A 13418-nucleotide genomic window follows, 5' to 3' on the forward strand; every position below is an offset into this window, starting at 1 on the left:
AGGGAAGCGAGATAGAGGGAGACAAAAGTGAGAGCGATCGCGAGGGAGAGAGAGCTTTGAGAAGGCGAAGGCGAGAGAGAGAGCTTTGAGAAGTCGAAGGCTCTGGATCATCGAAGTCGAAGGGGGCTGTGGATCGTCGAAGTCCGTCAATGTCGAAGGGGGCTCTGGATCGTCAAAGTCGAAGGGGGCTCTGGATCGTCAAAGTCGAAGTCGAAGGGCTCTGAGAAGTCGCCGACCTGGTTTGTGCACCATTTCTCTCTCATTTACTCTTCTCGTCGCATCCCATGGCGTGTCCCCGCCGTGTGTCCGCTGTGTCCTTGCAAAAAAAATAAATTAAATTAAGGGGACACGCCAGATGCCGTTTCCCGTACGTGTCCTCGGCGTGTCCGACACTGCCCTGGCTTCCATTTTGGCGTGTCCATGAAAACTGTGGTCATTTTGATTACTAGCTAATAATCTTGTGTGATAAATTTGTTTAATTATTTTATCTGATTTGGATCTATATATCTTATTTTGGAGTTACTTATAGGCCTATGTCCATTACCATTTCAGATTTTTATTTTTATAAACAAACTACTTTCAAATTCTCTACTTCTCTAGACAGGTTTATATTCTTAAGAGAGGTTCATAAGGTTTTTTTTGGATGAGCTTATCATTGGCCTTCGTGAATGAAGCCTGATAATCCCTATTTGAAGTTGTGTCCTACGCTATGAAGCACGGACACGGATACGGACACGGACACGGACACAGGACACGACAATTTCTAAAAAATAGGGACATGGACACGGCAGGGGACACGACAATTTTTTTAATTTTTTTATAAATATTTTTATTTTAATATATGTTAATTATTTTATTTATTTATTTATTATATTTTTAAATAATGTGTTTTAATTAATTTTTTTATTTTAGTATTTTTTAATATAAATAAGTATATATTATCTTATAATTGTATTTATGTTCTATAATAACTATGATATAATATGTAATAATAGTGTAACTATTATATAGTATATAATAATAGTTGTTATTATATAATAGTTATATATATTATATATGAATCTAGAAGATAAGGAGCAAGGACGGGTGTCAAAACAGAAGCGACAGAGAGGGGGATCGAAGCGAGACGAGAGAGAAGCGAGATAGAGGGAGACGGAAGTGAGGGCGATCGCGAGGGAGAGAGAGCTTTGAGAAGGCGAAGGCCAGAGAGAGAGCTTTGAGCAGTCAAAGGCTCTGGATCATCGAAGTCGAAGGGGGCTGTGGATCGTCGAAGTCCGTTGAAGTCGAAGGGTGCTCTGGATCGGCAAAGTCGAAGTCGAAGGGCTCTGAGAAGTCGTCGACTAGGTTTGTACACCATTTCTCTATCATTTGCTCTTCTCGTCGCGTCCCATGGCGTCCCCGCCGTGTCTCCGCTGTGTCCCTGCAAAAAAAAAAATAAAATAAAATTAAGGGGACACGCCAGATGCCGTGTCCCGTACATGTCCCCGATGTGTCCCCGTATCCAACACCGCCACGGCTTCCATTTTGGCGTGTCCATGCTTCTTAGATGTTTACTATATGTTGAAAACTGTGGTCATTTTGATTGCTTCCTAATAATCTTTTGTGATAAATTTGTTTAATTATTTTTATCTGATTTGGATCTATATATCTTACTTTGGTGTTACTTATAGGCCTATGTCCATTACCATTTCAAATTTTTGTTTTCAGAAACAAACTACTTTCAAATTCTATATTTCTTTATACAGGTTTATATTCTTAAGAGCGGTTCATAAGGTTTTTTTTTTTTTTTGTATGAGCTTATGATTGGCCTTTGTGAATGAAGCCTGATAATCCCCCCTTCAGGTTGTGTCCTACGTTATGAATCACGGACACGAACACGGGACACGGCAATTTCCAAAAAATAGGGACACGGACACGGCGGGGGACACGACAATTTTTTTAATTTTTTATAAATATTTTTATTTTAATACACATTAATTACTTTATTTATATATTTATCATATTTTTTAAATAATGTGTTTTAATTAATTTTACTATTTTATTATTTTTTAATATATATATAAGTATATGTTACCATATAGTTATATTTATGTTCTATAATAACTATGTTATAATATATAATAATTGTGTAACTATTATATAATATATAATAATGGTAGTTATTATATGATAGTTATATATATTATATATGAATCTAGAAGATAAGGACCAAGGACGGGTGTCAAAACAGAAGTGACTGAGAGGGAGACGAGAGAGAAGCGAGATAGAGGGAGACGGAAGTGAGAACGGTCGAGAGGGGGAGAAAGCTTTGAGAAGGCGAAGGCGAAAGAGAGAGCTCTGAGAAGCCGAAGGCTCTAGATCATCGAAGTCGAAGGGGGCTGTTGATCGTCGAAGTCCGTCGAAGTCGAAGGGGGCTCTGGATCGTCAAAGTCAAAGTTGAATTTTAAGGGCTCTGAGAAATCGCCGACAAGGTTTGTACACCATTTCTCTCTCATTTACTCTTCTCGTCGTGTCCTATGGCATGTTCCCGTCGTGTCTCCGCTATGTCCCTACAAAAAAAAAATATATTAAATTAAGGGGACACGCCAGATGCAGTGTCCTGTACGTGTCCCCGGCGTGTCCCCATATGTGACACCGCCACGACTTTCATTTTGGCGTGTCCATGCTTCATAGATGTTTACTATATGATGAAAACTGTGGTCATTTTGATTGCTAGCTAATATTCTTGTGTGATAAATTTGTTTAATTATTTTTATCTGACGTGGATCTATATATCTTATTTTGTAGTTACTTTTAGGCCTACGTCCATTATCATTTTAGATTTTTGTTTTTATAAACAAACTACTTTTAAATTCTCTACTTCTCTATACAAGTTTATATTCTTAAGTGAGGTTAATACGGTTTTTTTTTGTATGAGCTTATGATTGGCCTTCGTGAATGAAGCCTGATAATCCCTCCTTCAAGTCGTGTCCTACACTATGAAGCACAGACACGGACACGGACACGGACACGGACACGGACACGGGACACGGCAATTTCTAAAAAATTGGGACACGGACACGGCATGGGATTTGGCAATTTTTTTAATTTTTTATAAATATTTTTATTTTAATACATATTAATTATTTAATTTATTTATTTATTTATTATATTTTTTAAATAATGTGTTTTAATTAATTTTTTTACTTTATTATTTCTTAATATATATAAGAATATATTATCTTATAGTTATATTTAAGTTCTATTATAACTATGATATAATATATAACAATAGTGTAACTATTATATAATGTATAATATTAGTAGTTATTATATAGTAGTTATATATATTATATACGAATCTAGAAGATAAGGACCAATGACGGGTGTCGAAACAGAAACGATAGAGAGGGAGAACGAAGCGAGACGAGAGAGAAGTGAGATAGAGGGAGACGGAAGTGAGAGTGATCACGACGGAGAGAGAGCTTTGAGAAGGCGAAGGCGAGAGAGAGAGCTCTGAGAAGTCGAAGGGTTTGGATCATCGAACTCGAAGGGGGCTTTGGATCGTCGAAGTCCGTCGAAGTCGAAGGGGGCCCTGGATCGTCAAAATCGAAGTTGAAGGGCTCTGAGAAGTCGCCGACCATGTTTGTACACCATTTCTCTCTCATTTACTCTTCTCGTCGTGTCCCATGGCGTGTCCCCGCCGTGTCTCTGCTGTGTCCCTGCAAAAAAAATAAAGTAAATTAAGGTGACAGGCCAGATGCTGTGTCCCGTACGTGTCCCCGGCGTGTCCGACACCGCCACGACTTCCATTTTGGCGTGTCCATGCTTCATAGATGTTTACTATATGATGAAAACTGTGGTCACTTTGATTACTAGCTAATAATCTTGTGTTATAAATTTGTTTAATTGTTTTATCTGATTTGGATCTATATATCTTATTTTGGAGTTACTTATAGGCCTACGTCCATTATCATTTCAGATTTTTATTTTTATAAACAAACTACATTCAAATTCTCTACTTCTCTATACAGGTTTATATTCCTAAGAGAGGTTCATAAGGTTTTTTTTGGATGAGCTTATGATTGGCCTTCGTGAATGAAGCCTGATAATCCCTCCTTCAAGTTGTGTCCTACGCTATGAAGCACGGACACGAACAAGGACATGCATACGGACACGGACACGCATACGGACACGGACACGGACACGGACACGGGAGACGACAATTTCTAAAAAATAGAGACACGGACACGGCAGGGGACATGACAATTTTTTTAATTTTTTTATAAATATTTTTATTTTAATACCAATTAATTATTTAATTTATTTATTTATTATTTTTTTTAAATAATGTGTTTTAATTAATTTTTTTATTTTAGTATTTTTTAATATATATAAGTATATATTATCTTATAATTATATTTATGTTCTATAATAACTATGATATAATATATAATAATAGTGTAACCATTATATAATATATAATAATTGTAGTTATTATATAATAATTATATATATTATATATGAGTCTAGAAGATAAGGACCAAGGACGGGTGTCCAAACAGTAGCGACAGAGAGGGGGAGCGAAGCGAGATGAGAGAGAAGCAAGATAGAGGGAGACGGAAGTGAGAGCGATCGCGAGGGAGAGAGAGCTTTGAGAAGGCGAAGGCAAGGGAGAGAGCTTTGAGAAGTCGAAGGCTCTGGATCATCGAAGTCGAAGGGGGCTGTGGATCGTCGAAGTCCGTCAAAGTCGAAGGGGGCTCTGGATTGTCAAAGTCGAAGTCGAAGGGCTCTGAGAAGTCGCCGACTAGGTTTGTACACCATTTCTCTCTCATTTACTGTTCTCGTCGTGTCCCATGGCGTCCCCGCCGTGTCTCCGCTGTGTCCCTGCAAAAAAAATAAATTAAATTAAGGGGACACGCCAGATGCCGTGTCCCGTACATGTCCCCGGCTTGTCCCCGTATCCGACACCGCCACGGCTTCCATTTTGGCGTGTCCATGCTTCATAGATGTTTACTATATGATGAAAACTGTGCTCATTTTGATTGCTTGCTAATAATCTTGTGTGATAAATTTGTTTAATTATTTTTATCTGATTTGGATCTATATATCTTATTTTGGTGTTACTTATAGGCCTACATCCATTATCATTTCAGAGTTTTGTTTTCATAAACAAACTACTTTCAAGTTCTCTATTTCTCTATACAGGTTTATATTCTTAAGAAAGGTTCATAAGGTTTTTTTTTTTTTTTGTATGAGCTTATGATTGGCCTTCGTGAATGAAGCTTGATAATCCCTCCTTCAAGTTGTGTCCTACGCTATGAAGCACGGACACGGACACGGACACGATAATTTCTAAAAAATAGGGACATGGACACGGCAGGGGACACGGAAATTTTTTTAATTTTTTATAAATATTTTTATTTTAATACACATTAATTATTTTATTTATATATTTATTGCATTTTTTAAATAATGTGTTTTAATTAATTTTTTTATTTTATTATTTTTTAATATATATAAGTATATATTATCATATAATTATATTTATGTTCTATAATAACTATGACATAAAATATAATAATAGTGTAACTATTATATAATATATAATATGGACGGGTGTCAAAACAGAAGCGACAGAGGGGGAGACCGAAGCATGACGAAAGAGAAGCGAGATAGAGGGAGACGGAAGTGGGAACGACCACGAGCGAGAAAGAGCTTTGAGAAGGCGAAGGCGAGAGATAGAGCTCTGAGAAGTCGAAGGCTCTGGATCATCGAAGTCGAAGGCTCTGGATCATCGAAGTCGAAAGGGGCTGTTGATCGTCGAAGTCCGTCGAAGTCGAAGGGGGCTCTGGATCGTCGAAGTCAAAGTTGAAGTCGAAGGGCTCTGAGAAGTTGCCGACCTGGTTTGTACACCATTTCTCTCTCATTTACTCTTCTCGTCGTGTCCCATGGCGTGTCCCCGTCGTGTCTCCGTTGTGCCCCTGCAAAAAAAATATATTAAATTAAGGGGACACGCCAGATGCCGTGTCCTGTACGTGTCCCTAGCGTGTCCCCGTATGCGACACCGCCACGGCTTTCATTTTGGCGTGTCCATGCTTCATAGATGTTTACTATATGATGAAAACTGTGGTCATTTTGATTGCTAGCTAATAATCTTGTGTGATAAATTTGTTTAATTATTTTTATCTGATGTGGATCTATATATCTTATTTTGTAGTCACTTTTAGGCCTACGTCCATTATCATTTAAGATTTTTGTTTTTATAAACAAACTACTTTCAAATTCTCTACTTCTCTATACAAGTTTATATTCTTAAGTGAGGTTCATAGGGTTTTATTTTGTATGAGCTTATGATTGGCCTTCGGGAATGAAGCCTGATAATCCCTCCTTCAAGTCGTGTCCTACACTACGAAGCACGGACGCGGACACGCATACGGACACGGACACGGGGCACGACAATTTCTAAAAAATAGGGACACGGACACGGCATGGGACTCGGAAATTTTTTTAATTTTTTTATAAATATTTTTATTTTAATACATATTAATTATTTTTTATATTTATTTTTTTTTATTTTTTAAATAATGTGTTTTAATTAATTTTTTTATTTTATTATTTTTTAATATATATGAGTATATATTATCTTATAATTATATTTATGTTCTATTATAACTATGATATAATATATAATAATAGTGTGACTATTATATAATATATAATAATAGTAGTTATTATATAATAGTTATATATGTTATATATGAATCTAGAAGATAAGGACCAAGGACGGGTGTCAAAACAGAAACGATAAAGAGGGACACCGAAGCGAGATGAGAGAGAAACGAGATAGAGGGAGACGGAAGTGGGAGCCATAGCGAGGGAGAGAGAGCTTTTAGAAGGCAATGGCGAGAGAGAGAGCTCTGAGAAGTCGAAGGGTCTGGATCAACAAAGTCGAATGGGGCTTTGGATCGTCGAAGTCCGTCGAAGTCGAAGGGGGCTCTGGATCGTCAAAGTCGAATTCGAAGGGCACAGAAAAGTCGCCGACCAGGTTTGTACACCGTTTCACTCTCATTTACTCTTCTCGTCGTGTCCCACGACATGTCCCTACTGTGTCTCCCCTGTGTCCCGGTAAAAAAAATAAATTAAATTATGGGGACACGCCAGATGTCGTGTCCCGTACGTGTCCGCGGCGTGTCCGACACCGCCACGACTTCCATTTTGGCGTGTCCATGCTTCATAGATGTTTACTATATGATGAAAACTGTGGTCATTTTGATTACTAGCTAATAATCTTGTGTGATTAATTTGTTTAATTGTTTTATCTGATTTGGATCTATATATCTTATTTTGGAGTTACTTATAGGCCTACGTCCATTATCATTTTAGATTTTTATTTTTATAAAGAAACTACTTTCAAAGTCTCTACTTCTCAATACAAGTTTATATTCTTAAGAGAGGCTCATAAGGTTTTTTTTGGATGAGCTTATGATTGGCCTTCGTGAATGAAGCCTGATAATCCCTCATTCAAGTTGTGTCCTACGCTATGAAGCACGGACACGGACACGGACACAAGACACGACAATTTCTAAAAAATAGTGACACGGACACGGCAAGAGACACGACAATTTTTTTATAAATATTTTTATTTTAATACCGATAAATTATTTTATTTATTTATTTATTTTATTTTTTAAACAATGTGTTTTAATTAATTTTTTTATTTTAGTATTTTTTAATATATATATATATATAAGTATATATTATCTTATAATTATATTTATGTTCTATAATAACTATGATATAATATATAACAATAGTGTAACTATTATATAATATATAATAATAGTAGTTATTATATAATAGTTATATATATTATATATGAATCTAGAAGATAAGGACCAAGGACGGGTGTCAAAATAGAAGCGATAGAGAGGGGGACCGAAGCGAGACGAGAGAGACGCGAGATAGAGGGAGACGGAAGTGAGAGCGATCGCCCGGGAGAGATTGCTTTTGAGAAGGAGAAGGCAAGAGAGAGAGCTCTGAGAAGTCGAAGGCTCTGGATCATCAAAGTCAAAGGGGGCTATGGATCGTCGAAGTCCGTCGAAGTCGAAGGGGGCTCTAGATCGTCAAAATCGAAGGGCTCTGAGAAGTCGCCGACTAGGTATGCACACCATTTCTCTCTCATTTACTCTTCTCGTCGTGTCCCATGGTGTGTCTCCGCCGTGTCTCCGTTGTGTCCCTCCAAAAAAAAAATAATTAAATTAAAGGGACACGCCAGATGCCGTGTCTCGTACGTGTCCCCGACTTGTCCCCGGCATGTCCCCGTATCCGATATCGCCATGACTTCCATTTTCGCATGTCCATTCTTCATAGATGTTTACTATATGATGAAAACTGTGGTCATTTTGATTGTTAGCTAATAATCTTGTGTAATAAATTTGTTTAATTATTTTTATCTGATTTGGATCTATATATCTTATTTTGGTGTTACTTATAGGCCTACGTCCATTACCATTTCAGATTTTTGTTTTTATAAACAAACTACTTTCAAATTCTTTACTTCTCTATACAGGTTTATATTCTTAAGAGAGGTTCATAAGGTTTTTTTTTTGTATGAGCGTAACAACGTCCGCGGGGGACCCTCGCTGCTACAGTTCGGACTCGCGATTTTTGTTGTCGCGGTTCTTAATCTGAACCAAAGAGTCCAAATCCGGCAAATCGTTTTGAGAAACAGATTTTTGAAAAAAGTAGTGCCAAACATGGACTGCTTTGCCAGATACAGAGTCGCCACCCAAATATTTTTAAAATGGGGAAATTTAGGAAACCCTGACTCGGTGCCGAAGGCCACATGTCCGTCATCACCGGAGTTGTCTCGGCTCGGGAGCTTAGGTACGATCGGGGAAGGTCAGCTATGAGCACCCCCTTTCGCCCGGTCCGAAGACCGGCCTCTACTAACCGTGATATCCGATTTTGAAAACAATACGTGTTCTTATTCCATTTATTAGCCTAGAATTACTATGTTATGCGCACAGTAAACAAGTATAGACTAGATTGCCTAATTTGGAAAGAAACATTGCATATCCGTTTGTTTTGAAAATGCTTTGGAATTTGCTACTCGCAAGTAGGCTAAAACACGGATTTCAATGAGTTTTTCCAACTCAAACAATCCAACCTTCACCCACAGGCATCCAAGCAGTTTATAACACCTAAGCATCTAGCCACATGTTAAGCATGCTGTCATGGCAACATTCACACTCATGCGATATGCTAAAGCGGAAATACTTACATTGTACTCCGTGCCAAAACAAAGAACTCGTTAGCAAACATGCATGATCCAAGTCCATGTTGAGTGCCTAATGCATCGCATACAAAGTGTTGCTAGAATAGGCTCGGCTATCCTAAACATGGCATGTGAGAATGCACAACTATCACATATTCAATTTAGAATTTGAAGTACAAATGCAGTTAGCGTGATGTACCGAGCCTAATGTATGTGATACAAATGCATGGATGCACGCATGCATAGCATAAGGTATGCTAAATTAAACGTGCCCTAATCTACCATCGTAAGCAGGTAAATAAAAGGGAAGAAAGAAGTGAGGTTGGAAGACATACACACCACCCACGCACACTTATTACAGATTTTCCCTCACTCGGAGGGACCAAATGAATATTACAAATTAATTAACTACACAAGCTAATTAAATATTACAAATTAATTAATTTAATTAACAAATTAAATAAACTAATTAAAGCAGGAAAATCGCCTCGGGGCGAGGGCCAGATGCAACACATGCTCGGGATTGACTCGGAATCGCACTGCCATGCATAGTTTGCCTCTGTTTTCCCTGCTTTGCTCCTCTTAAAACTGCCAAAGTCTCAGGGATGCCTCTCAGGACACTGGGGGATATCATCGGCTGAGCAGAATTTCCACCGGCAGTAGCATTTAGTCACCGGCACAAAATAGATCCACCGGCCATCGATTGACTGCCGGTCGGCACTAAATACTGCCGGTCGGCAATAAATTCCTGCAGAACCTGCAACTCACAGTAGCAGAGGGCAAAATCTTGCATGGCAATGCAATTCAAGGCATATATGCACCAACCATGTCCCTTATCATGATAATGACTCAAAGGGGCATGTGCCTCGATTCTCGGACCACCAATCACGCATTTCCATGCATGATGGCCCAAAGAACCAAGTATGCAACTTTGATTTCAAATGAAATGCAAACCAAATCAAACCAAAGTCCTAATCCCTATCACCAAATCAAGGGGCAAGGAATGCATGCAAAATGCAATGCAACCTAAGCATACAAACTAAGGATGTAACATGGCATGGTGACAAGCTTATGCAAGCATACAAGCATACATATGGCAATGCAAATGGATACAAAGATGGACTTAAACATGAATTAGGCAGCTTTAAATAGGCCTAAAACAATAGCCAAAATGACCAAAGATGGAGGCTAAACACACATGCACACATACACATGTGAAGACCCAACACTTAGGCACAAAGCAAGCAACATTCAAGCACACTTGAAAGAGGCATTCATGGACTAAAAGCATGCAACATAAGCTCTGAAAATCATGCTAATACATGGTGCCAAACCAAGCAACAAACCAAGCCAAGCATGCACCAAACGGCCTAAGTGTTCAAAGCAAATCAATGGGGCATTGAACTAAACTTAGTAAGACCAAACATGGCATGAGTTTATCAATCAAAAACAGAGTTTTGGGGGATCAATACAAGGCCTAAGGACCACTTAGATGGCATCTAAATGACCCAAAAACAAAAGCATGCACAAACACCAAAACATGGAGCATTGCTACACAAGCTTCCAAAGCATTAAAGAGGCATGCAAGGCAATCGCACAAGCATGGAAATGGGACTGAAATGGCATGTAGGATGATCCCAAATCACCAAAACAATGCAAAGATGCCATGCTATACATGCACATACGTAAGGCCAACAAGCCAAAATGCAAAGGGGCTATATGATGCATGCCAAATCCGACCCAAGCAACCTAGGACAGACCTAGAACATGGCAAAACATGCACAAAATCTTCACAAGACTAAGCCTAAAACATGCTCCAACAAAGGCTAACAACCTAAGACATGTTAAGGCATAACAAGGCAACTATGCTAAGCATGCATGGGGTACCAAAACCAACTTAAAATCATGTTATATTATGGATATATAAACATGAAAAACAGCCTAAACATGCTCAACACACACTCAAGCATAGGCTCTCTCAAGAGGCCAAAACATGCCCTTTTCAAGGACAACAAGGAGAGGGGGTGGCCCTCTCCTTCTTGGGACTTCAAGGCATCATCTTCACCACTGAAATCCCTCAAGATTTCAGTGGTGAAGAGACCCCAACACCAAAATCCCGGAGCTAGCACAAAATGGCCCAAAATGAGGCCTTTCAAGGCCTAAGGGTGGTCAACAACCCTCAAACAACAAAGCACTCTTAATAAACAATAAAGAGGGCCTAAAAACAGAACTTTTTTATGTTATACAATAAGCACAAAAACAGCTCTAAGATAGGTATAAAATCAATGCAAAAATGGGGAATAAAGGTGTAAGTTTCTTACCCTTGATGATCCCTTCACAAATGATGCTCCAATGGCCTCCTTTGGCTTGAATCCAACACCAAAACTTCAAAACCAGTCCTTTAGAACCTCAAGAGCCAAAGGAAGGTGAAACACTAGGTGTTTGTGTGCAATAGTAAGACACAAAACACCTAGAGCACAAATGAGAGGGAAAGAGAGATAGAAAATGTATGTAACTCAAACCCTAGAACCAGAGCTCAACAATGGCTATTTTTGCTCTCAAAATATCCTAACTCTCTAACCTAAGTCCCTCCTTTTTTGCTCCAAGAGAGAGCCTCTCTCTATATGTCTTGTAAAGCTTACAAGACAAGCTTTACAAGAGGGAGATCCCTCCATACACGTGTATGGAGGGATGCAAAAGCAAGACAGCTGTCTAAAAATATCTGCAAAAGCAGATGAACAGCAATCGGCCGGCCAAAAATGCCATCTTGGCCAAAAAGAGTGTCGGCCGGCACTAAATAGTGCTGACCGGCAACAAAAAGTGCCGGCCGGCAAACTACAGTGCCGATGACAGCAAAAACCAGCCGGTGGCCTCTAGCCACTGCCGGTGGTGGGTGGGGATGGTCTACAAGCCCTACCCTGCCTCTCAAAGGCAAGACACAAGTATTTGGTGCAAAACCAGACACTAAACGGTCGAGTTCGGGGATCCTGAAGCAAAGCGCGCGAGCCGAGACTTCCGGGAACTCCAAACGAACACAAACATGGATAATCACCGAGTGTTCAAACGGTGACGTCCAAGTCTTGAGGACGGTCAAAAATGGGGTGTCTACAATGAGCTTATGATTGGCCTTTGTGAATGAAGCATGATAATCCCTCCTTCAAGTTGTGTCCTACGCTATGAAGCACGTACACAGACACGGACACGCATATGGACACGGACACGGGACACGACAATTTCTAAAAAATAGGGACACAGACACGGCAGTGGGCACGGCAATTTTTTTAATTTTTTTATAAATGTTTTTATTTTAATACACATTAATTATTTTATTTACATATTTATTATATTTTTTAAATAAGGAGTTTTAATTAATTTTATTATTTTATTATTTTTTAATATATATAAGTATATATTATCTTATAATTATATTTATGTTCTATAATAACTATGATATAATATATAATAATAGTGTAACTATTATATAATATATAATAATAGTAGTTATTATATAATAGTTATATATATTATTTATGAATCTAGAAGATAAGGACCAAGGACGGGTGTCAAAACAGAAGCGACAGAGAGGGAGACCGAAACGATACGAGAGAGAAGCCAGATAGTGGGAGACGGAAGTGAGAGCATTCGCGATGGAGAGAGAGCCTTTAGAAAGCGAAGGCGAGAGAGAGAGCTATGAGAAGTCGAAGGCTCTAGATCATTGAAGTCGAAGGGGTCTGTGGATCGTCGAAGTCCGTTGAAGTCGAAGGGGGCTCTGGATCGTCAGAGTCGAAGTCAAAGGGCTCTGAGAAGTCGCCGACCAGGTTTGCACACCATTTCACTCTCATTTACTCTTCTTGTCGTGTCCCATGGCGTGTCCCCGCCGTGTCTCCACTGTGTCCCTGCAAAAAAAATAAATTAAATTAGGGGCACATATAGCGATCTCGGTTTTTCCTTATTTACTGTATTCCGAACTCTGTTCCATTGATTGTTGTGGTTGTCTGTATTTCATTTCCGTCCTTTAATGCTTTGGATTGGAGTTTAGAAATGTCTTCGGCGTGTTTCGAACAGGTTGGTTGAGCTTTAGTGCCATTTCTTGTTGCCCAGATTTTTGGTGGTCCGCTCGAGCGGATCCCGTCGCGCTCGAGCAGAGTTTGCACACCTT

This window comes from Camellia sinensis, chromosome 7 (genome assembly GCF_055761805.1).
Source record: "Camellia sinensis isolate YWXY chromosome 7, ASM5576180v1, whole genome shotgun sequence".
In the NCBI taxonomy this organism is placed as follows: Eukaryota; Viridiplantae; Streptophyta; class Magnoliopsida; order Ericales; family Theaceae; genus Camellia; species Camellia sinensis.